Below are 23,312 nucleotides of genomic sequence, written 5' to 3'. Positions count from 1 at the left end.
AATGCTTAGTATTAAAATTATAGACTTACGCGCTTTTTTGCGCGTCTGTCAGTTCCAAATATTGTTGCTTTAATCGCCGTGACATGGCAAAAGAAATCATAGCAGGTCATGTGCTCGTGTTGTGCATATCCTACGCATTGTTCATGTCTGGATATAGAAAAAAAATAAAAAATAAAAACAAATCCGAGAAAGGCATCGCAACCCTCCCCAACCCTCCCATTAAAACAAAATTAAAAAGTAGAAATATCATAAGCTTGCATGCTTGGGGGTGGAAGAGATTACGGTAAGACTATCGTAGTCGTAACCGAACGGGTCACGATCAGGTCCTCGAGAGGACGGTTGGAACGCTACAGAAGTATTGCAGCCGAGTTTAATTACTTCTAACACCCTAAAGCATAAATTTTCAGAACTCTAAACCATGCAAGGCATGTAGAACAAAAAGGAGATGCGAATCAACACAGATAAGACGCCTCAGACTTAATTTGGTCTAATGTATCGCCTGCGCACGCGCTAGGCAGCTGGATATATTTAAGTGATTTTCAGCATGATCTGTGCTACATGCGTCCCTCTCGTGTGCGCGCAGTGTACTTTCTAAACTAAAGCATCTGAGAGTATGGCAATGTCCTTTACCTTCGTAATACATATGACAGACAATATTGCTACAATCTGATAACTGTGGGCAATTAATAAGCACGTGCCCAATTATTTGTCGCATTCCAAACACTTCTGCACACCCAATGCTTCATTAACAATAAAGTCTTAGAAGTCAGGCCATCACTTGCACTTCTACATCAGAATTTGAGAAGCCTAAATGACCCATTACGATACGGTTGATTGTCCTCAAATTAGAAAAGCGACACGGGCGACCCTAGTTCTGTTACACGGACATTCCGTGGAGTGACAGATGCCGCTGCATGTCTGGCAGGTTAAAATGGAAGTGTAGAAGCTGGGGGGGGGGCGGGGGAATGGGACGTTTTGTGCACAAGTACACAAGACTGCACATTTCAGCTTCTTTGCAACGATCTAAATGAAAGTACTCATTCTCATTTTTCGAACTTTGCCCAACGCAGACCACAGGATGAAATCCTATTTCTAAATTATTTCGGAGGCGTTGCTCGCAAACAGGGTTTTCGGCATCCTTTTAGACAGAAGGGGTGGAGAACGAGTGTGGGGGTTGCTCGTTGACTTTCCGAGCTTGAGGCGACTATTTGATAACCGAAGTGGCCAAGAACATACACAGAGGCTTTGGTCTCGGTGTTATCGACACTATTAGACCTACCTGCAAATTAACTCCCTCGGGTCCAGCTTTCCCATCCGGATATCGAAGGACCAAATCCTACCTGTTTGCCAGGACCTCCAAGGCTCTACCGAGATAATTCCGATGCCTCGTAGCCAACTATTACACTTCTCAAGGTAAAAATCATTTCCATACATCTTAAGGGATGTTCCTGTGCCGTGGCAACCAGCCATCTCGCACTTAACGTCCACCGCGCTTTGGGTCTTCGCCTTTTTAAATGAGCGCATTAGTAATTGCACGTGTTGTCCGGACAAATCATTTGAGCAGTTTAATTAGATTTCAAGCTCGTTCATGGTTTTAAATGCTTTTTAATTGCAAGTCACGGACATACCTTCTCCTATTTCTGACGTGCGAAGGGAATAATCAGATTGAATGAAATTATACGGATCTTGTTTCACCTATTAATTTGATGTCGCCGACGTATACAGTGGACAAAAAAGACAAAAGTTAAAACAGTTATCCATATTTCTTGTTGTTGCGAAAAACGGGTGCAATTACTTGCATAACTTAGCTGCGGTGTTTATAATGTCATGCTTGACTAGTAAATCTAACGTTTCTTCAAGAGACGCTGTTAATACTATAAATTGGATGCATTCGTTGTTTGTGCCAGACCTTGGAGAAGGAATACAGGTCTGAGGGCGATTTCTTATTATTTACGTATATCTTATCTATCTACCATTACCAAAATGACCTAGTCTGTATGAATAAGATTAATGTAGAATCGATGGTATAAAGCAAACACGTCAGCTAGCGGAAGATGTTAGAGGAATTTTAAAGTAGAAGTTTTTGGATTAATTCCTCCTTCCCTAAGGACCGCAGTAAACATGATGTGCATGGTGCCCACGTCTCAAAATGGCGAAGGCCCTGAGGGTTCTTTCAGGGTGCCTCTTTAACTTTCCTACTTAAATAATAAATGATGAAAGAATGCTTTATTTAGTCGTTCGATCCATTTGCGTACTCCGGCAGTCAGTGGTCTGCAAATCAGTGAGATTTATGAATTTGAGGTTATGCGCAGTTAGAGAGCTTATGTGCCTCTTCATTGATCCAGCAAAGAGTTATATTGCACACACTCAATACAAGTTAAGTGGACCCATGTGGCCAGACAAGCAGTCAGACTCATTTAGTCTCATAGGGGACATCCCTCCTGATCTAGACTGATCTCATACCTGTATCTTCCCTGTTTCCTGCACTCAAAACAAAAAAAGAGAGTAACTCCAGTTTCCCCTATCGTGTTCCCAGAAAAAAGGTAAACATTTGTACCTTTGCTTGTCACTGGGGCGAAAATTGTCCCTTTAGCATAGGTACATTTCTGTACCATTGATGGTACATCGATGCTGTTTGTACCTTTGGGATGTTCCATAGAATTAACAGGGTACAGCCCCAATGACAAGAAAAGGTACAAATGTTTACCTTTTTTCTGGGAACACGATAGGGGAAACTGGAGTTACTCTCTTGCATCACATAAGTCAGAAATATGGTCCATTTGCTTCCATTATGCCCACTTGGTCGGTGTTGCTTCTGTCCTCTACACAAGAGATGGTCATGAATTGTCATGAACAGCTGAAGTAGGGGGTGTAGAGGGGCTTCAGGTGCAACCAAGGGAGGTGTCTCTTCTGCTGGCCAGCCACTGCTAGCTGATGTGGCGATAGCAGATGGATTTCGACCTTCAAACTCAGTTAGTTGGGCCGAGGTTGTCGCCTAGTGCCAGAACAGATGCCTGGTGCAGCCGCGGATCTGTTCTGGAATTTTCCCTCCCATGCCCCTGTCGAACATGTCGATGCCGGCTTCTTCCCAGATACCATCGTATCTGAAGTGGTGAGTGAGATGTAATGTAAGTACGGCTGAGGAGCTGACAGTCTCCTGTCGTGTGAGTACTGCCAAGAGGACCCAGTGTCAGGGAACGAGCTGGCCAAGACAGTAGGGGTGTGCACCTCCCCCCCCCCCCCCCCACCCCTCAGCGAACAAGGTCACTCGCAGTCAGAGATAACATAAACACAATCGAACGCTATATATTACTCCAAGGTGGATAGTTCAGATCCAGAACGTAAAAACCCAGACCAAGATTTTGTTTCAACCGAGCAGTTTCAGAGTTAAATAGTCACAGTCACAGAGAACTCCACTGGTTGGATGAAACACAATCTTGGCCTGGATTATTATTTTCCGGACTGTAAATACCCAACTCTGCCATTACTACCTCACCCACCCTTTTGTCATCTCCATTCTTTTAAAGCATGAAAATTCGACTGTAAATGCAATATAGACATAACATGCATGAAATATTATAATCCCAGCATTGTATACATTATATATTTTAATATAAAATTTGAAGGAACGGAACAATGCCAAAATTGTATTTATATATATATGTATATATTTCTTATTTATAGACAAAATACCAGAAAGTTATAAACCTTCCACATTTTCAGGTAGCTGTTGCTGTAATGTTACCACCACCTGTATGTAGATTAGAGACAGTGCATGATTCTGCGCTTATCACACATTTATTTACATTAGGTGCTCTGCTTGTGCTAACATTTGCAATAAGGTGAAGCAGCGCTTTAAGTTAAATTTAGCCAGCGCATCCCCTTCATATGACAGCTATACGGCTGTCAAGGTGCAGGTTCCATGGCTCATGCTGTCACTGGAGATCTGACCTGGCAGCCAGCTCCCAAACTGCCTAATTGCCATGCACTTCATCCTAACAGGCTTTCCGTTGTCGTTAACGCATAGTCTAATCTTCCTTATTTATGTCCCTGGCTCTTATTTTACCATTATGTCATGTTTCCAACATTTTATGTAGCGTGTGTTATATAAATAACCCAAATTTAAAGTAAAAACATTATATATATATATATATATATATATATATATATATATATTTTTTTTTTTTTTTTTTGAATAAATGTTCCACATCTATATATGAGATGGACACATACAGTAGGTGATGTTTTTAAATAAGGGATTTGGCAATGTTTTGTGATATTTTGAGCTGTTATTTGAGTGTAAAGTAAAATGGGGAGGGCATTTAGATAGTGACAATGGGCTACCCATCTTCCAACTGCTTACACAGTACAGGGAGGGAGGCTGGTGCATGCGCTGGGCAATCAAGAGAGGCCGGTTTACATATCTGGGGGAGGAGACCCACACAACACATGTAAACTCCGTACACACAGACCTTAGGTAGGTTATGTAGCCCCAAACCTGGAGGTAGGAAGTAGTGCTTCAAGGGAATGATGCTCCTCACTGAACCAGCATGGTATAAATTAAGAAAACTTCATCCTCAGTTAAATTGCCATTGTACAGCGACTCAAGCATGAATTTTTCTGCAAACCTCCGGCACAGAAAGCTTTAATGTATACATAAACGTAAATAAATATTCAGTATTCAGTTAACAAGGATGATCTTGTGTGAGCTGTGCGACCTCGGGGCTTGGAGTAATTGCATATGTGAAATCTGTAATTAGTGACAACAGCAGTGGAGCATAATTGAGCCTATGTGAGAATACAATGAAGACAATGTCACCTCCACGCTCTCTAGTCTGATTGATTCTCTTATCTGGTGGCTTTATCTTGGCTGGCTAATCCTGTCACTTACAAGGAGCAGGTTGCTGCACGGAATGACGTAAATACAGAAAGCTCTGGATAAAATAATCAGTTGTGCCGTCATAAGTATAGCCCTATTGTTACATTATCGTGTCACTGTGGACGTCCTGCTGTCCTTTCGAGGCTCTTTCCCTAGTTCCAATAGAGTTCCACTGTCTAGCAGCATCTTTTTAGTCCCACCACTGTTCCCAGGCCATTGCTGTGGTAAACACCCACATGGGATAGCCGCCTCATCGCTGGCCTTCAAAACACCGATCTCCGCTGTACCGCGGTTGCCGTAAGTCTGACACAGAGTCGTGGCTTTGGGCAGATGCCCATCGGGACTGAGGGGGGTGTCTGAGGGGATGCGTCTGCGTCGTCGTACCGCCGTGTGGCTACTGCTGATTCGTTCCACAGCAATGAGAGGCGGTTCTTAATTAATCAGCCTTTTTGGGGACAGCAAAAAGCCCATTAGCATGACTGCTATTCTTAGATGTAGTATCAGTACAAAGTAGTAATAATAATAATTATGATGCCTATTACTGTTACCCTGTTTGGAGATGTAATGAGCGAAGGAGCCTACAGGAAGATGCGGAAGATAATTAAGACAATAAAGCATCTTCAGGAAGACTCAACGCTGGGGATTCTTACTATCTTGCTATAGACCTACAAGCATGGAATCTCCATCAGGGTCACTAATAAGACGTTCAAAGGGGACGGCATGAAGGTACATTGACAGTCCTCTCAGGTTGCTGTCACTTGCAGGCCCTCGTCCACATGTCCCCCTGCCCAATCCTACTCTCTCTCCCACACAGAGACAGATCTATCAAGTTTTACTGTCAGGCCAGTCATGATACATTGCAGACAGGCATTTAAAATTCTTTTTACGCAGACAAAATACCTGCGTAGAAAATTGATCCCCTAACACGTGGTGGCCATTTTCTTTCCATTCGGGATTTCGAAGGCAATTGTCTCTCTCTCTCTGTCTTTCTCTCTCTCTCTGTTTCTGCTCTCTCTCTCTCTCTCTCTCTCTCTCCCCCCTTCTCTCTCTTTCTCTTCTCTCTCTCTCTCTCTTTCTCTCTCTCTCATGTACGGGCAGTGCCCCCAAGCGGCTGTGTCCAAGGGGAATGTGACGGGAGATGAGAGCTGAGAGTCAACAGCACCTGGTCTCTCGAAGTCAAACACAGACCACGGGTGTGGAGAAGTGCGAGGGGCGGGTGATGCACGTGGATGTATTCTGCGACGGCAACAGAATTGGTGGACGCTGAGGATGTCGGGATGAACCTGGTTCACGTTTGGTGTGAGAGGAATGAGATGGATTTGGCTGTCGCCAGTAGTGGGCTCATTATCTTATACCTTGCGGTAAAAAATGCTGAGAAGAAAGCAGTGTTTCTCAAATAGGGGCACATGGAGCTCCGCCCTGCAGACGTGTCACCGACGTGTCATTGGTTACGGCAGTACTGGCACATCATGGCAGAATTGTTTCGCGGTTGCCTAGCTTTTTTTTTTTCTTTTGCTCGCTCATTTCAAGAATATATATTTTTTTTACAGTCACAGAGCCTATATTGTCTTACAGAAATGAATTTTGAGGAGGTTTTTAACCTAAGAAATGAAATATTTGCACACAGAGCCCGAGAGCGGCTGCTGGATCCTCCGTTTGCTCAGCATCTCTGCTGGGGTTTACGCTAACGTGCCTTTGCTTCTTGAAGGGAAGCGATAAACGCAGCCTAGCGGACGTACCACTGAAAACATGTCAAGCAGAATCGAGTTGCAGTTCTTGACATTCAGGAGGGATCCATTGTGTGCTCGGTTGACTACAAGTTCTTTTCATGGTGAAAGGCTTGACATTTACAACAAATGCCACTCTGAAAGTCCATTTCTTTGCTTGTTTGTAGCTACGGAATGTGTAAGATTTGCCTGTAATTTAAGTAATCTGCTGGCCTCTTATTTGTTAGTCTGCATTTTGACCTGTCTCCTTTTGCTGCCAACATTATTCCCGAAAGCCGCGTCAACTGAGGAGCTTGCCAAGAAGGCGGCGTCTCAAGCTGACTGTGACGGCGGGGGGGGAGCCCATTCCAATGTTAAAGTGTGTCAGTATGACATAAATTGCTCAGGAGATGTTTTTCGGAGTGAGCCACCCTTCACTGGTGCCCATCTCCTCCACCCCCACCCTCCCCCCCAACCTTGCCTCTGGCCGTAGCTCACCAGGTACTCGCTCCATCAAATTTCCAAGAAATCCATATAAAACTCTGAGCAGTCCTTATAAAAATAAATCAGAGATAGTGATATAAAACTCTGAGCAGTCTACATAAAAATAAATCAGAGATAGTAATATAAAACTCTGAGCAGTCTACATAAAAATTCAGAGAGCTTTATTCTGAACAGTCTACATAAAAATCCTAGAGAAATCTATATAAAACTCTGAGCAGTCTACATAAAAACAAATCAGAGATAGTAATATAAAACTCTGAGCAGTCTACATAAAAATTCAGAGAGCTCTATTCTGAGCAGTCTACATAAAAATAAATCAGAGATAGTGATATAAAACTCTGAGCAGTCTACATAAAAATAAATCAGAGATAGTGATATAAAACTCTGAGCAGTCTACATAAAAAAAATCAGACAGCTCTACTCTGAGCAGTCTACATAAAATCACATCACTAGTTCTGCAACAAATGGTGATTTGCTAGTAGGACTTGTGCCACCCCATCATGCACACCAACAATAAGTAGCAGGTGGTATAGAAATTAACAAAGTTAAAGAAATATGAGAAGTGTATCTGTTGATTATGGGTTTTATTCAATACTGCTTTATTCAATACAAATACTAAGTCAATACTAAGTTAGCACTGGTGTGGAAAACCTGCAGTACAACAAGGGCGTGAAATTTACAGGTCTATCAGGTAACTGTACTTTATCTGAAAGGTATTGAACTGTGAAGTATGTTATCTTTCAATAAAACTGTATGCTTGTTTCTTAAATTAGAGTGTAAAAGAAGAAAAAATTCAAACCCTAATGACCTCTTTTTGAAACATACGTCAGCCAGAAACACAGAGGTGCAAAAAGAAAGTGCTTTCTGGGGTGTGCAGTTTAAGTCAATAATGGATATTATTGAAAGTGCTGAACTTTAATCGTTTAACAAAAGAAAAAACTCCTGCCAGGTAACGTGGAACAAAAAAAGAAACGTAAAAGCCCTGAACGTCAACATGTCCGTTAGTTGCTAATTGAAAGAAGCCTTTGTTACCGATTTCTGTATTGGTCATAGTGGAATCCCCAGGAGATCTGCGGGATGGTAAATGAACATGCGAGAAACGATTAGCGCTCATTCTGTCTTTTTGAAGGAGAGGGTAATATGTTTGGACATGATGCAAGGGCTCACCCTCCCTGCCTCTTATGCAATCAATAAGACAAAACAGCAACCAATTAGAGCAGTTCTGCTTCCATGCAGGTAATAATGGATGCTATTAGAATGCAGGATTGCAGTTCCTGTCTCTCTTCATCTCCGTCTCTCCCCCTTTCCTTTCCTCGCTGTTTCTTTTCCAATTTCTGCTCATTTCTATGTTTTTTTGTCGCTCAAAGGTCTTTAGCCCTCCATCTCCCCCTCCCATAACCCCCCCCCCCCCCCCTCGGTCCACAGCGAGTGGTATCCTGTCGTCCATAGCTGCCCCTGTGAACGAGGGCCGGAGATTCATCCCAGAGGCCCGACAGGCTTGTCACCTCTCACACGCGTCAAAGCGAATGTGGCTGAGCCGGACTGGGATGCAGTGCCTAGCTCAGATCTAGTACTCTTCCACGATGCAGCGATTCCTACCATATTCTCTGCAAAAGAATCAAATACCCTTCAAATACCCACAGCTGAGCAATCAATTACACACCCAGCAAACAGTAGCACAAAAATCATTGAAAAAATATTAATTACAACATTAAGCAAGGGATTTAGTTACAAAAAAATCCCCGTACTTTTCAATAAGTGCAATAAAATCCACAAAGCACTGTTGTTCTTCAAATTAACCTTAAATGTGGTTCCTCACATCTTCAAATAACCACTCGTTTTAACCTCTGCAAAGTGTCCGCATGTGTGGGTTTGGGCCTGAGCGGTATGTATATTTAGATGCGTGTTTTGTCGTCTCGCTTGGCGTTCACGGTGGGCACTGACTCACGTTGCCTGTCAGCTCATTGAAAGTGCATTCATCACTATTTCTGTTGAAAGAACATTTCACCCATCCAGCCAGTGACTCACGGTGTTTTAAAAATTTGATTGCGCTCCAGGAGGGCTCAGATGTGAACTGGATGAACACGTGTGTCCTCAGCGGCGGTGCCGAAGCGTGTGCATGTTGCATCATTATTTCCCCCAATTTTTTTTGTCATTCCAGAAAGATCTGTCACCCACTTTGTGTAGATGCATGGAGGTCATGAGAATGATTCAAGGCACATTACAGATAGGCAGTGAGCTGATACTATTTCCCAATTGTGAACAGGATTGCAATATTTAGTATCATATTAATATGTTTTAAAATCTAAACCGAAGCCATCTGAAGACTGAACAGTGATTCAAAACAATCCCAAGTGCCTCTCAAACACATTATGAAAAACGTTATAGGTCGCCTTCTATTTCAGGTATTACATAAATGGTGATGTAATAATTCATTGTGAGATGAATATTGCTGAGAATCTCTTTATTCATTATGGTCAACGGAGAAATGAGGGTTACAAAGGGACAGGGGAACATTGAACACCACAAAACGCAAATGTCTAAAGGAAAAAGCCACTTCCGTGTATAAGAAGACAATAAAGACTGCAAACTCGGGAAGGAAATTTGGGTTCTGACATTTTAACTATGTACAGTTTCACTGGCTGAAACAAAACAGGTTTCGTACGCATTTATAGCCATTTCTGGGAACAAGAGACAGGTGGAACCAATCAGCACGAAAAACCCCAGTCACGTGACTCTCCATCCTGTGCTGGCCACACCCACCACAGTATTTAACAAGGCTCATGGAGTGGCATAATAATACTGTAAAAAACTAGGAGGGAAAAGTTTTCCAGCTTAACTCTATTCCTTGCTATCCATTCAGGCTATTATTTGCTGATTTAACTGTAAGTCACATTTCGCATATCTTTTATGGACCCCTGCGCTACCGTAAGTCAGCTTAAACATGTCGATGTCACCCAGGGAACAGATTTTTTCTTTTAATTCAAAAATAATCATTCTGCCAAGAACCCTGGGAACGGATGAGGGCCATTTAATCCCGTGTCCTTTCAGTTTGTGCTGTGTAGGTGACACATTTCTAGGATCGTCCCTGAGGTATCGAGTTCCTCTCTCCGTGAATATTTGCTACTCCTTGCCTGTTGCTGTACCTTCCAGATAATCGACCTGGTTCTGCACCTCTGATTCCTCATTTGTTTCCTCATTTGTTTGTTTATTTGTTTTCCCTTTCAGTGTTGGGCTCATTTCCCTTGTCTAATTCCTCTTTGAATTGTCGTTACCTCATGATCTTCCCTAGCTTGTCCCCACTCACGCTACCTCGGTGCCGAGAGACTTGCAGCGATTCAATCTGTTTTTTTTTTGTTTGAGGGCAAATTAATTGGCCCGCATGCCTACGCAGAAGAGTGCCTGATTCTGATTCTGACAACAGAAATCGCATCGGTGTCAGTGGAAGGCCTTCCCCCTGACAGCACCAAAGACCGACCTTCTCCCTGGTGTCAAAGCGTGTGTGTCCCCCACCGTCTGACTCCCTGACACGCGGCCATTTCACTGCTGTTGCATGATGCCGACCCTGCATGACCTCCTCAGCTTGGTTTAAAGGGAAGGGAGGTGATGTTTCTGTCCATGGGGAGCAGGAAGTCTGGCAGGCTATGTACTCTGTGTCGACATCGACAGCGATTCTTGTTTTTGACCATCTACAGATGCACTCCAGCTGGTTGAGTTATTTCCATTTACGTCATCATCACCCAGGCAACAGATCCCCCTGTTCCCAATGAGGAAAACCCCCTATATGTCAGACATGGACAGAACCCCCCTCCCCTTACGTCTGACAGCTTGAAGAGAACTCCCCCAACCCCAGGAGAACCTCCCCTTAACCTGCATATCCTTCATATAATACAGCTGTAGCCAGTGCACATGAGTCTGTTTGGCTCTTTGGCGAGGCTGACAGGCAGGAAGAGCCCGTCCACCGACCCAGTCACTTTGAAGTGCAAACTGGGATTTGAACCATGCCGCTTAGCTTTATCGCTGTAATGTCCTCAGAACTTTGCAACTGGCGTGACAAGACCATGGAGTCATGGGAGCCACTTCCATGGGCATTTAAAACTAGCCAGCATCTGCCCCTGTCGCACAGTCTCAGGGTATGGGGGAGTTAAAGAAAATTAATCACATTTCCTTACATACTAGATCTACATTATGTTTACTTGTGACCTCCCCTTTAAGCTTTGCATATTATGATGTCATAATCACATATTATGATGTCACAATCGCCTTTGTAATCAAAACTCAGAAGAGTTTTTTTTTTTGATCTGTGATGCATTGTACTGCATCACAGATACAGTACAATTTTCCTATTGAGAAATGTCCTAATAGTACAGTTTTCATTTACCTCATTTATGCATTAAAATCAGAAGCGATTCAGTCCCAATGACTCTCTAGCCACTGAAAGCCATACAGGCTGGTATCGGAGAGCTCAGGGACTTATAGTCTTCCTCCACTGGCTTGCATGAATTATTCATTATTCAATCTCTTCCTCACCAAGCAGAGCAGCTCTCTAATCCGCTCCGAGTTTAGCTTTCCTGAGCATCCACTGTGAAAAGAAATAAAAACCAGATGTGTTTTTGCACTGAATATTTCCGCCCAACGTGACTGCCTCGTAATCTGGATTGTTGTTCGGCATCTCAAAAAGTTTAATTTCACTCTAAATGAAATCGGAAATTTGTCTTTTTTTGGTGAAGTAAGGCATCTGTTTTCTGAAGCGCCGGCTCTCCCAGCCTTTACCTGCCTCTTCTCGGATCTGTGAACTATCTGGAGTTATGCAATCACAGCTCCCCTTCCCCTTCATGAGCCATCTGTTACTGCACAATAAAGAGACATAAATTTCATCAGTGCCGCGAACCGGTGGATGATTTGCTTGTGGGTCTACCAACAGGAATAGCATGATGCTGGGTCAGTAGACTAGGAATCCCTGGTAGGTGGGTCTGGAGGCTCTGAGGAGCCATATGCACTGGTTATACCATCCAGCGCCATTAAAAGACATGACACACCTGCTTCACCACTGGACAGATGACCCTGTTAATCATCAAATTCCCCATCACCCACATCTCTTGAAAGTTTTTCCAGTAACACTTAAGGCTATGTTTTAGTCATTTATAAGCACATTCATAAAAAATAATAATTCATTCATTAAGCATTATAAATATGGCTATACATATTTATCAAAAGGCATAACACATTATAGCCATGTGTATAATGCATTATTAATGCCTTATGAAGCTCTCATCTACAGTATAATGCTATACATTCCTTTATAATGCATTATAATGGTTGGTATAAGCATTAAGGATGCTTTCTACTCCATTATCAAGGATTTATAGTGCATATACATGGCTATAATGTGTTATGCCTTTTTATAAATATTTACGGCCATGTTTATAATGCTTTATGAATGCATTATAATGCATTATGAATGTGTTTATAAATGTTTAGAAAAACATGGCCGTAAGTAAAATGTAGTTTTTCCTTTAAAAACTGAATGGTTGACTAATTTTAGATCCATATGTGTTAACTTGTCCCTCCACCTAACCACATACTGTAAGCTGGTTTAGATCATGGGGTGGGGCTTGGAGCTTATCCCAGGCAGCAAAGGCCATAAGGTGAAGGACATCTATGATATCTATGATGGGTGTCAAACGCTATGGGCAATTTAGTGACACCAGTTCACCCACCAGGGCTGAGAGATCACAGGAGAACATGCAAGCCCCAGTCACAAAGAGCCGGTGGGGACTCAAATCCTCAAGCCTTTGAGATGTCAGGCAGCAGTGCGACTAACTACTGATCTACCTTCCCTATAATTCCGGCTTTCAAAATTCATTTTAAAATTCCGTCTCTTTTGCCTTTCAAAGCATGTTAATGCTGTCTATGTGTCGAAAAAATTTCCAGAGTACAATAAATAAATCACTGAGGCATGGAGACGTCTCATAATATAATTGTCTTCGTCGTTGCATGAGATGAAATTCAAATATCTATACAAAAGCACCTGAATGGAAAAGCATTGAGAGACTAAGGCCAAGTCGCATAATCAACGAAAAATACCATTTTGGAGGGTTTGTGGTCCTACTCCAACTGAATGAAGTCCTAGCAGCAGGTGTCAGTCTTTGAATCTCCCTTCGGAGAGGAAGGCACCAGGTTACCTCATTCGTAGGGGCTGGTGGTGGGAGGGTTACGTCTAAACAATTCCCGGTCAAAGTGAGTCGTTATCAGCACTTTACAGCAGTCAGGTGGACACGCTGTTCGGCATCACGCCGGCACCGGAGAGCTGCTCCATCGACTTCCTGCAGCAGTCCAGTCCAGGACTGGACTATTCTGCGAGGCCAAGATAAATATTGTACTCCAAATGCATTATGGGAAAAAGTATAATAATGATGACAGAATGTGTGCTAAATCAGACAGATGTGAGGAGCGTGTTTCTGTGTTCAGTTGGCACTATGCCACCATGCAAGAATTTTCCATTGGCACCTCGGACTGTCTGGCACCCTGATCTAAGTAGGATCCAGGATCCAGTATTAAGATTATCTGGCTGTACTCTCGGGAGTCAGGAAATGGGGAAGGACGGGACTTTCTTTTTGCTGAGTGATAGAATGTTTGACAATAAGGCTGATTTAATGCAATCATAAACCCTTTTTTGTGGCAAATGATGTAATTTTTTTTCGTGAGAGTTAGGAAGTGAATGTGAGGAAAGTATCCGGGACACTGCAGCCGTCAGAGAGCGATAGATCGGATTCAGCGACCGCCCCCCCGCACGAGTTCACATGAACAGCAGGTTTATGGAGATGAGCGTGGCTTTGAGTATATTGGCAAACTGCAGAGAAATATATCCCGGTTCCAGGATGGGGTGGGATTGGAGACGGTGAGTGTCGGTTTGGAGGTCGGACACTGCCAAAGCAGGCGGGTTCGCCCCGATTCCCACTTAAAATTCCGGCCACAATCCGCGACCCATGGCCTGATGCAGGAAACGATGGGGAAACACGATCACTCAATAATATCCGGGGCGACACAAAATAAATTACACATGCAAATTCCCAATGTTTTTATATCAATAAAGACGGAGCGGTTTAATTAAATGAGCCACATTTGTTTCTCGTTAATTAGGCCTCGTTGCCGTGCGTGTGGCAGCCCACAAACCCCGACAGCTTGAGCTTGTAGCTTACATCAGATACTGTCTATTTGTCCTCCGTAAAGAGCCACTTGCGGCCACATGATTAAGGTTTTCAGCATCAATCAAGTGAGGCTATTAAACTACACACCGTTGATATTGACTACAGTGTGTGATGAGTTGCTTCGTACCAGTCGGGACAAGTTTGCGTGTGAAAGAAAGTAACAACTTATCTCTCCTCATTTCTGATCCAGTTCTGAGGAATATGAGGTGTTTCGGTGATACATGGATTTGTATGTTGTAACGTAGTGTTCCTTTTGTAATCAGGAGTCAACAGTCAGCTGTGGTTCTCGTTCAGCATGCAATTTACACCCACAGTTGTGTTACTTTCTACAAATCTGGACAAATGGAGCGGGGGGGGGGGGTTGTAATGAACAAGGCCTCTGTGACGGATAATCACATTTCCCTGGGGGGCCCTTACTCCGTAGCACTGCAATGAAACAAGGTCCCTCCCTCTCTCTCTCTCTTGCTCTCTCTCTCACTCTCTCCTTCTTTGCATGAATATATATATATATATATATATATATATATATATATATATATATATATATATATATATATATATATATATATATTTCTGCCTTCTGGCTTCATGCTACTAGGATTGGAGTTTGATTCCCTGGCCTGAAAGTCTCGGTTTTCCTTCAGAGCTGCTGTCTCTGCAGTCCAGGCCAGTGTCTCCGTGGCTAATACACCATGGTCACAGTGACCCTCCCTTAGCCCATGTAGGCTGCTCCAACCTCCCTAACACACACAGAGACAGCACTCTAGTGTGCCAGCAGTTAGCAGCCATATTCAAAATAACACACTGAGACACAATGGGGTTACACAGAGCTGGGAACCAATATAATGTATCCGAACTTATAACCAGATAGAACAGTATGCGCAGGTTTTACATACAAATGTACATACAAATCATGTTCTACGAAGAAGCCGAGGCAGTTTGCTGGCGTAGAATTTAGCAATGATGGTAGACTGTATGTATTTTTAACCGGGAAACATAGCTGACCTAGGAGACTCGCAATTGCTGGAGACACAGTGTGAAAAATATCACAGAGGACTGTCTCTCAGCTGCTGAAAAGCAGACATTTATGTGAAGGTTTTGTTATCTACTCGCAGTGGCTGGTCGAGCGTCGTCATCGCAGCATAGTTTGGGCACCGCGCTTGAAACTGTGATCAGACAGTATACGTCACATACTACATTGAGACAGTGATTAGACAGTATACATCACATACTACATTGAGACAGTGATTAGACAGTATACATCACATGCTACATTTAGACATTGACTAGACTTAAATCGTAAAAGGGACACAAAGACTAGAGTCATGACAGTGCAAGAACTAGCAGAACATGTCTAATGAGGCTGGCCATTAGGTTTGGTTGTCGGATGCTCGTCGGGTGGGATCACTTCATGCTGAGCCCCCGACCTCACCACTCCGCAGTCCTTCCTGAATGCCACTGACCCAGGGAACTCGCCGCATCCATCCTCACAGTCCAGAAACATCCCCCGGGTTCTTAAACATCAACTGCGTATTTTTTGTTATCTCTGTGGAAGATTCATCTGTTTGGGTAAGAAAACTGAACTCTATTCTGACACTGTCTACAAAATACTAATGACATAGTGAACTGAAACCAGCCCGGTAAGCAGTACATGTGAACAGTAAACCATGGGGCCCAGCTATAACACCATGTGGAGACCAGTAACCAAACACAGAAAATGGTGGAAAATGGTGATTTTTTTTTTTTTCACGAACACTAAAGGACGCGGTAGACAAATCTATACTGCATACTTTTACGTGAACAAAAATAGGCTCTGGGTCAATCCTATACATCTTATTAGTAATATAAAAATAATAATTGCAGACTTAAATGGTTATCGTGTTCCTTATTTCACCTGCAGACACGTGTCAAGGGCGAGAGAAGCCACTATCGGCATGACTATTTAAAGTGCATCTCTTTAATGGTAATGGGTGCCCCTTTAATGCATGTGTCAAAGGCTTCGAGCAGCCACACTCCAGAAAGGATCTGCATGGTCCTGTTCACCTGTCTTGGTTTTATTACTTCAAAGCTGCAAATATTTGTGACGCTTCAGTAAAAGACCCACAACGTGTCCAGCAGTCCCGTTCAGTTCTGCCATATGTGTGCAATAACGTGAAAAGAATACTTTTATTGCATTATACAAGTTTGCTGAAGAACAACTCCAGTTCTTAACACGTTCCACAGACACACAAAAAAGTATTACCTTTCCAAACAAAATTTGTTGGAGCGCCTACTGTAGCTTTCCAGTTTATAAACCCTAAACTCGCACACACAGTAACAGCAAAATCACCCAAAACTTGCATTTAGCTGACTGCTGGGCAGGAGGGCTAGAGAAGGTTCACTCACAGCATAGCATATCAGGGTAGGTTAATGTTGTGGAGGCCTGTCTGACATTGCATTCGCCTTGGGTCTGTGCCAGGTTTGTGGTTGGAATATTCTGGAAATTCTGGCGTTATTTTGGGGGGGGGGGGGGGGGGGGGAGGACCAGAAAAACTTTCTCAAGGTCGTAAAAATCTGACTGTCGCTCTGTTGCCCTCCATCCTGCCCTCCACATTCACACGTCTATTTACAAATTCATTACATTTTTTCTTAATGCAGAACTCTGCACTGAATAATGGAATGCACCGAGTGCAGGCATTCTCAGCCTGTCCCGCCCTTCCGGGCCGCAGTATCACGACCTCCCAGTCATCTGCCAGGTCCATTAAGTGACAATAGCAGGAGGGAGAAAGAGGAGGAGGAGGCTACATAGGCGCTGCAGATAGCGGCGAGGCCTTATCAGGAAAACCAAATGCCGCCTCTTGAATTCGGCTGCGCATCGAGGGCTCGTTTGGGTCCTCTGGGGGGAGTTAAGCATCCTTTCAGACAGGACATGTCCTGCTCTCCACATGCAGATGTCCGCTCTACCCGACCACTGTCCCCTGTTACCCAGACGGATTCGGCCTGACCCCCAGAGACGGCATACCTTCTAGCGGCTCTTCAGCGCCGGAGGAGAGGCTCCGCCGGCGCGACCGCTAACCGCCGTGACCCGCCGCGATGCGTCATTTTGCATGGCGCCCAGAGCTCACCCCCCCCCTCCCGTATTTGCATCTTCTGCCAATCCTCCCCCCAGCCCATCCCCCGCTCTTCTCGTTCTGCAGCTGTAGGCCCCTCTTCCGTCAGATCTATAATCTAAATCCGGCTTGTTCCGCATCGCCGACATTATTGCGAGCGAATGATGGAAAAGGTAACAGCGCTCCCGCTAGCGCGCTCGCTATGACGTCAAATAAGTCAAGCATCCTGTCTGAAGAAAAATGCCTCTCTGTGGTGCCAGTGGCATGGAGTTTACAGCACGGCCACTGTCCTGGGAATAATTATTTGTGTCCCCCCCCCTCCTCACCACATGCTTTCTGAGCCCTTCCTGCCGCCATACCAACCATGACGCAAAGTTAGCACACGAACATCGGGCTGGCTGCACCTCCACAAAAAAGTGCACAGCGTACACACCGTTCCTAATGAATGGATGCCGCCCTCATTTGTATACAGGTCCACCATTTTCTTTTTGATTTGATTGGCTAATTGAACATATATGCAATGAACTCCCCAACTCTAGTAGCTAACTCGTGTTCACTATTTACAGAACTGAAGTAGGATCGTTATATGGCAGGTTCACGCTTAACCCAGCATATTAAGGGGTGTGCTACATTTTGCCACCAATTCTGAGTACCAACATGCAGATACTATTAGGAGTTTTCTGACAGCTCCAAACTTCTTCACTTGTGCACCACGAGACAGATCTGTGAAATATTGAACTATTTGAGGTGGGGCGTGCAAAATGTAAGACCAAAACAGTTCTGTGCACACAAGCCACTTTTTCACACTCTTCCTTGATCCAAGAATGAAAAGACAAAGGATTAACCATTCCTTTCACTGCTGTTGGGCTTCTGAAATGCATGTCCTCCTGCATGTAGGACCTGTAATCAAAAGAAGCTCCTCCTGCATTTAGTGGGCCTACTGCTATCTCAACTAAACTATAAGTAGTGATACTGCCTCACTACATTCACTTTCCACAGCTGCTTATCCAGGTCCATTATACCGTCCTTTGTAACTATCCCAGAAACCGCCAGGAAGGGGGTGATATGGATAGGATGCCAGTCCATCAACAGGGCACAAGCTATGCCAAGTTAGAGTTTCACCAAAACGTGTGTCTGGGCTGCGGGAGGATGCTTGGAGTACTCAGAGGAACCCACGACAACTCGAGGAGAACATGCATACTGTACACACGCAGAGCTGCGGGCGTTGATGCTACAATGCTAACCGCTGTGCCAGCGTTGATATTGGGGGAACATGCAGCTTGTTGTTTGTCAGTATTTTCATATATCCTTTACTCCCCCCCCCCCCCCCGCCCTTGGTTTTGAGCCGGACTGTTCTTGTGGTTGCCTGCTCCGCGTGATCTGTTTTTAGCGCACAATTGTTAGCAGTCCTGCTCATGTTTTCCGAGCGCCCCACCATAATGGAACGTGGCGGAGCTTCATAACTGAAATCACGGCAAACCAGGGTCGCATTTTTTTTTTTCTTCCCCTTGTTTAAGATACAGACGGAGGGTCCGCAAAGTCGGTCGCATTTCAAAAGTTGGTTGTCTAGGCGAGGAGCAGGAGGAACGCCACATGTTGCTACCCCTGGAGAGAAGATACATATTGTTTCATGTTTTCCTCTGAGCTGCGATCCCTGGCATTACTTGGCATTGATACCTTTCCCATCCAGTTTTTAAATTCGTTATTGGGAACCTGCAAATAGAAGATACCGGTCCAATCCGAGGGCTTGAGATATCCTGTAACTGCAGCCAAACACCTTTCTCTCTATTCCTGTTGCCTGATAATGTCACCTCCCCCCTTTCTCTATGGAGGCGATTCTCTAATTCTTCTGCAAACAATACGAGTTTGCGTAGGGGTGAGCAGCTGGAAACATCAACGACGGTTAGGGGGGTGGGGTTGCGTGGGGGGGTTGGCCAGCCATTCTCCTGTGTGACTGCATTAGCCGAGGCCATGCCATCACAGCAGGCTGTCAGGGGCCTGTAGCTCAGCCCTGCCAAGCCAAAGCAATCCACAGCCTCATGGTCCTAAAAGGGTAGACCTGAAAATGGATGTTGGTGGGGTGTGGGGGGGGGTGGGGTGCTTCAAGTCTCCCATGGACCCTGAAAATCACAAAAAACTAAGTGCCCATAATCCACTCAAGCTTGAACACGAACACGGCTCCTGTTCTGTTAACAATAGTCTGCCTGGTGTTTCACCATTTACTACTGCCGTTAACTCCTGCCCAGACATGCTTAGGGGTGTTGCCTCAGGAAAGGATATTTCAGCAGAGGGATGGCCGACGTCTGGCTGAGATGCCGAATGGTTTGTGCCGCAGTCATAAAGTAGCACTCACTCGGCACGTCTGCTTGTCTGCACAAAGGGTCAGCAATGTTCAGGCATCGGTTGCACTTTAGTTTCTGTACTTGTTTCACTCAGATTTCTGACCATAGAGAATCAAAGCCAGTGGTCTTCTCTTCTAGAACCTGAAGTTAGATTCTTTAAAAGGGATAAAAAAAAAAAACGCAACATGGCTAAAGCCTAACAGTAAAGATACTGAAGATTTATAATGGCGCGGTGTTGGCTGCCCTTGCACTGGAGTTGCCTTTAGCGAGAGAATTACAAGTGTGAAAAAAGACATCCACTAAAACCTACTGTCTACATAAAGTACAAAAATAAACATGCATCCATCTGTTCGAGACAAGAGGTCTGAGAACCAAAGGCAAGCTGCTTCCCGAAAGCCTTTTATTCTGCATATCAGAAAAAGGCACACAGCGTTGCTTTGAATGCCGCTCAGTGTTGGAATGATCTGTTAATGGACGGCGAAATCAAAACACACACTTTATCCCGCTCCGCATCTGCAACAACGAAACGCTTTTACATTCTCAGTTTTACATTTTACATTTTCTGTCTATCTGAGGAAAGCAAAAAAGGCATGATTTGGTTTGCAGTATAAATGACAGTATGTTTTTATGGGGGGGGGGGGGTGCATTTTAGCGATTTAAAAATGCAGCATCTGGATCGTCAATTTTGTTAATTGCCATTAGCTGGTCGTTACACAGAACTGCTATTGCTTTTGCACTGGTTTAACACACACACACACACACACACACCCCTACCCTGCCACCCATCATTATCGCAGAGTTGATCCCCTATTGAACTTCTGGATCAATCGAAATGTTCAATGAGGCATGTGAAAAGCAAGAGCTTTATAATTCTGCTGCCGGGGTTGGGGGTGGCTGTATCTGTTTCTATATGTGTCCGCATGTCTTCAGCGTTTTAACTGGTTGTACTGGGCTGGGTTGCTTTTCACCACAGAAACACAACACGGCACTACTAAGCCGCCATATTGGCTTAAGCTTATCACCAGCAGGGTGTGGGTCCTGTTCCAGAGTCAACGGCTGTGATTCATCACGGGGCCGGCGTTCAGCTCATAGATGTTGGCGGGGTCTGCTCGCCGTCCATCGCCCCATGCGACTCCATCTCAGCGATAGGCCCGTGCATCTCGGTGATGTCAGATAGGAGAGAAGGCTGATGGCTAAGTGGCTGGTCAGAGGAGGGTGGGGGCAGGTGGGGTGGGGAGGGGTGGCTGGAATATGCCGCGTCATTCAGGCTGAGCCTCTGTGATACACAGGGCGCCTGGCGACTACATGATTGCGGTTCATACTGACTGATATGTGCTTGGAGCCAGAAGTCAATCCTAGGAAGCAGAGGGAACAAGGATGGTTGCCTGGACGGGATGGCAGTCTGGTGCAGACTGAGGTGGAAATTGAAAATCCAGACCAAGATTTTGTTTCAACCAACCAGCTGAGGGTAAAAAGTCACAGTCACAGAGTACTCAGCTGGTGATTGAATTAAGATCTTGGTCTGGACTTTCACTTTCTGGACCTGAAATTTCCACCTCTGACTGCAAGACACACATACACACATATCATGGAGAATACATAGCCTTTGGACTGTGGGACAAAGCTGGATTGGACCCCACACTGATGGTCAGCGACTGACATATTGATAAATGCTCTTCCACAGGCTGGATTTGATAAGGCAGAATAAGAGATAGAGTTCAAACTGAGAAGGCAGGATTCCGATAATTACATATATAATGTTTATATATATGCACACACACACACACATATATTTTAAAATTTATTTTGATGAACGGCTCATGCGTCAGGATCTGGCATCAATCCGCACTCGTTACGCGAACATTAATCGCACTACGCCCCCCCCCCCCCCCCCCCCCCCCGCCACTGCAACCCGCATTTTCAGCGCCTCTCTATCCCAGTACTGACGTCTGCCTTGGATTAGGTACCCGTTGTTTTAATCTCATGGAGGAATTTGCCTCTGTCCCAGTGACAGACGGAACGACATTGAGTGAAGTGGGCGGCTGACTGAGCAAGGGAGGGGGGGGGGGGGTTTGGGGGGAGGAGGAACGGCAACAAAGAATGAGGGGTGATGGATGGAGGTGGTCTGGGGATCAAAACAGTGATTTAGCAAATAAAATAGTGCCCCCGGGTGCTTAATACCGGCCGATCAAACGCTGCTCTTCCAGCTGCGGCCGACAAAGCAACAGGCTGCCTGTCACGATAACCCAGCACCTTCCTTGTGACATGTCACCAGGACAGATGCAAGAAGGTCCCTGGATGCGTGTGACGCAGCGTGGCCTCCGCTAAACCGGACTCTGGAAAGACAGTGCCACAATCGTAGTTGCCGCGTCCTAAATGTCGGTCCGGCAGCCGTGATTTTCTGAGATCTCCAGACATAAATAAGGCTTTTTTCAGTAAAACAGAAAAAACGCAGGGTGGAATAGTGACATGTGAAACAGCGAAAATGTTTACAAATATATACATAGAAAGGGAATTTTATGCTATACTGCGCTATATAAAACCTTGTACTGCTTCCCGTTTTGGGGGATATTGTAATCTCGCTTATTATTCTCTTAAAGCTGGCGGATAAACCTCTTAATAATTTTGTATCGGTATAGGAAACGCAGAGCGCTGTGCCGGAGTGAAGGAGAGTGAGGCTGAAGTGGTAACCTGGCCTATCATGGAGTGCGCTATAAAAACGGTATTACTGCAAACCGCTTGTGCTAAAGTTGAACGCCATTTCTCACCCCAGCCAGGAAAGGGGAATTTAACTCCCCACCTAGGTCACAGTGCCGGTTTAATGTTCGGAATAAAAAGGGACGACAGATGAGAAGGTTCTGAAGGCATCTGCCACTAACACTGGGTGAGTGTTGACATTGGACCCAATGCGTTACAGGGCGTTCTGAAGGTACCTCCGATTCTTTGACTATCACATCTCTGCCTCAGCTGTGCCGTCGTGACTATGTTTAGGAAACAGTTAAGACCGAGGTCTACTCCAGGTTGTGAGGTAAAAGGTGCCATTGTACTTCAGATATCTCAGATAGCCTTTTTCACCTCAGGAATTCAGAACATTATGTGTTTATCCTTACTTAGAATTATCTCGTGGTTCTCGTCCCACTGTTGGTTTAATGTCTGTTACCTTCTTTATTCTTTTCTGCTTTTGCTAGTGGATGTAAATCATGTAGCCCACTTACAAACCTCATGGGAGCTTTACTTACACAAAAAATGTTCTGAGGGCAGAAGTAAAAATTATTGGTTCATGGAGTTAACCAATCAGATTGTAGAGGGGGAGGGTCCAAGCAATTAGAGGAGGTGGGACCAACCAATCACGTGTCAGGTGTTATCTCTCTGAACCAATAATGTTCCTACTCAGAAGCAGGAGCATTGAACCCCCCCCCATAAACTAGTACCAAATCATTGCTGTACCAGACCGGGCAGCTATAAAGAAGCTGCTCAGGACAGCCAATTGTCTGTGACTCATGAGACATGGTATTTTACAGCTCTGCCCCCCCACCGATAAGGACAAATCTGCCACAGCAGGTCCACACACATGCATCTTT

At 44.6% G+C, this 23,312-nt stretch overlaps 1 protein-coding gene across 2 annotated transcripts in view; it reads left to right on the top strand.

Moving 5' to 3' along the window:
• The window catches only part of chrm2a (cholinergic receptor, muscarinic 2a), a 51,332-nt gene that overhangs the window by 2,806 nt on the left and 25,214 nt on the right, over positions 1-23,312 (top strand). Inside the window, exon 1 of one of the 2 annotated variants that reach the window (XM_049009720.1) lies at positions 1,023-1,413. The exons of the other annotated variant lie outside the window; for it this stretch is intronic. The gene's annotated coding sequence lies outside the window, so the exon portion shown is untranslated. Of the gene's footprint in view, positions 1-1,022; positions 1,414-23,312 lie in introns of those variants that run through there. 2 annotated transcript variants of the gene reach the window in all.

This window comes from Brienomyrus brachyistius, chromosome 3 (assembly GCF_023856365.1).
Source record: "Brienomyrus brachyistius isolate T26 chromosome 3, BBRACH_0.4, whole genome shotgun sequence".
NCBI lineage: Eukaryota > Metazoa > Chordata > Actinopteri > Osteoglossiformes > Mormyridae > Brienomyrus > Brienomyrus brachyistius.
Note: the sequence above shows the minus strand (reverse complement) of the source record. Positions and strands in the feature narration are given on the sequence as shown.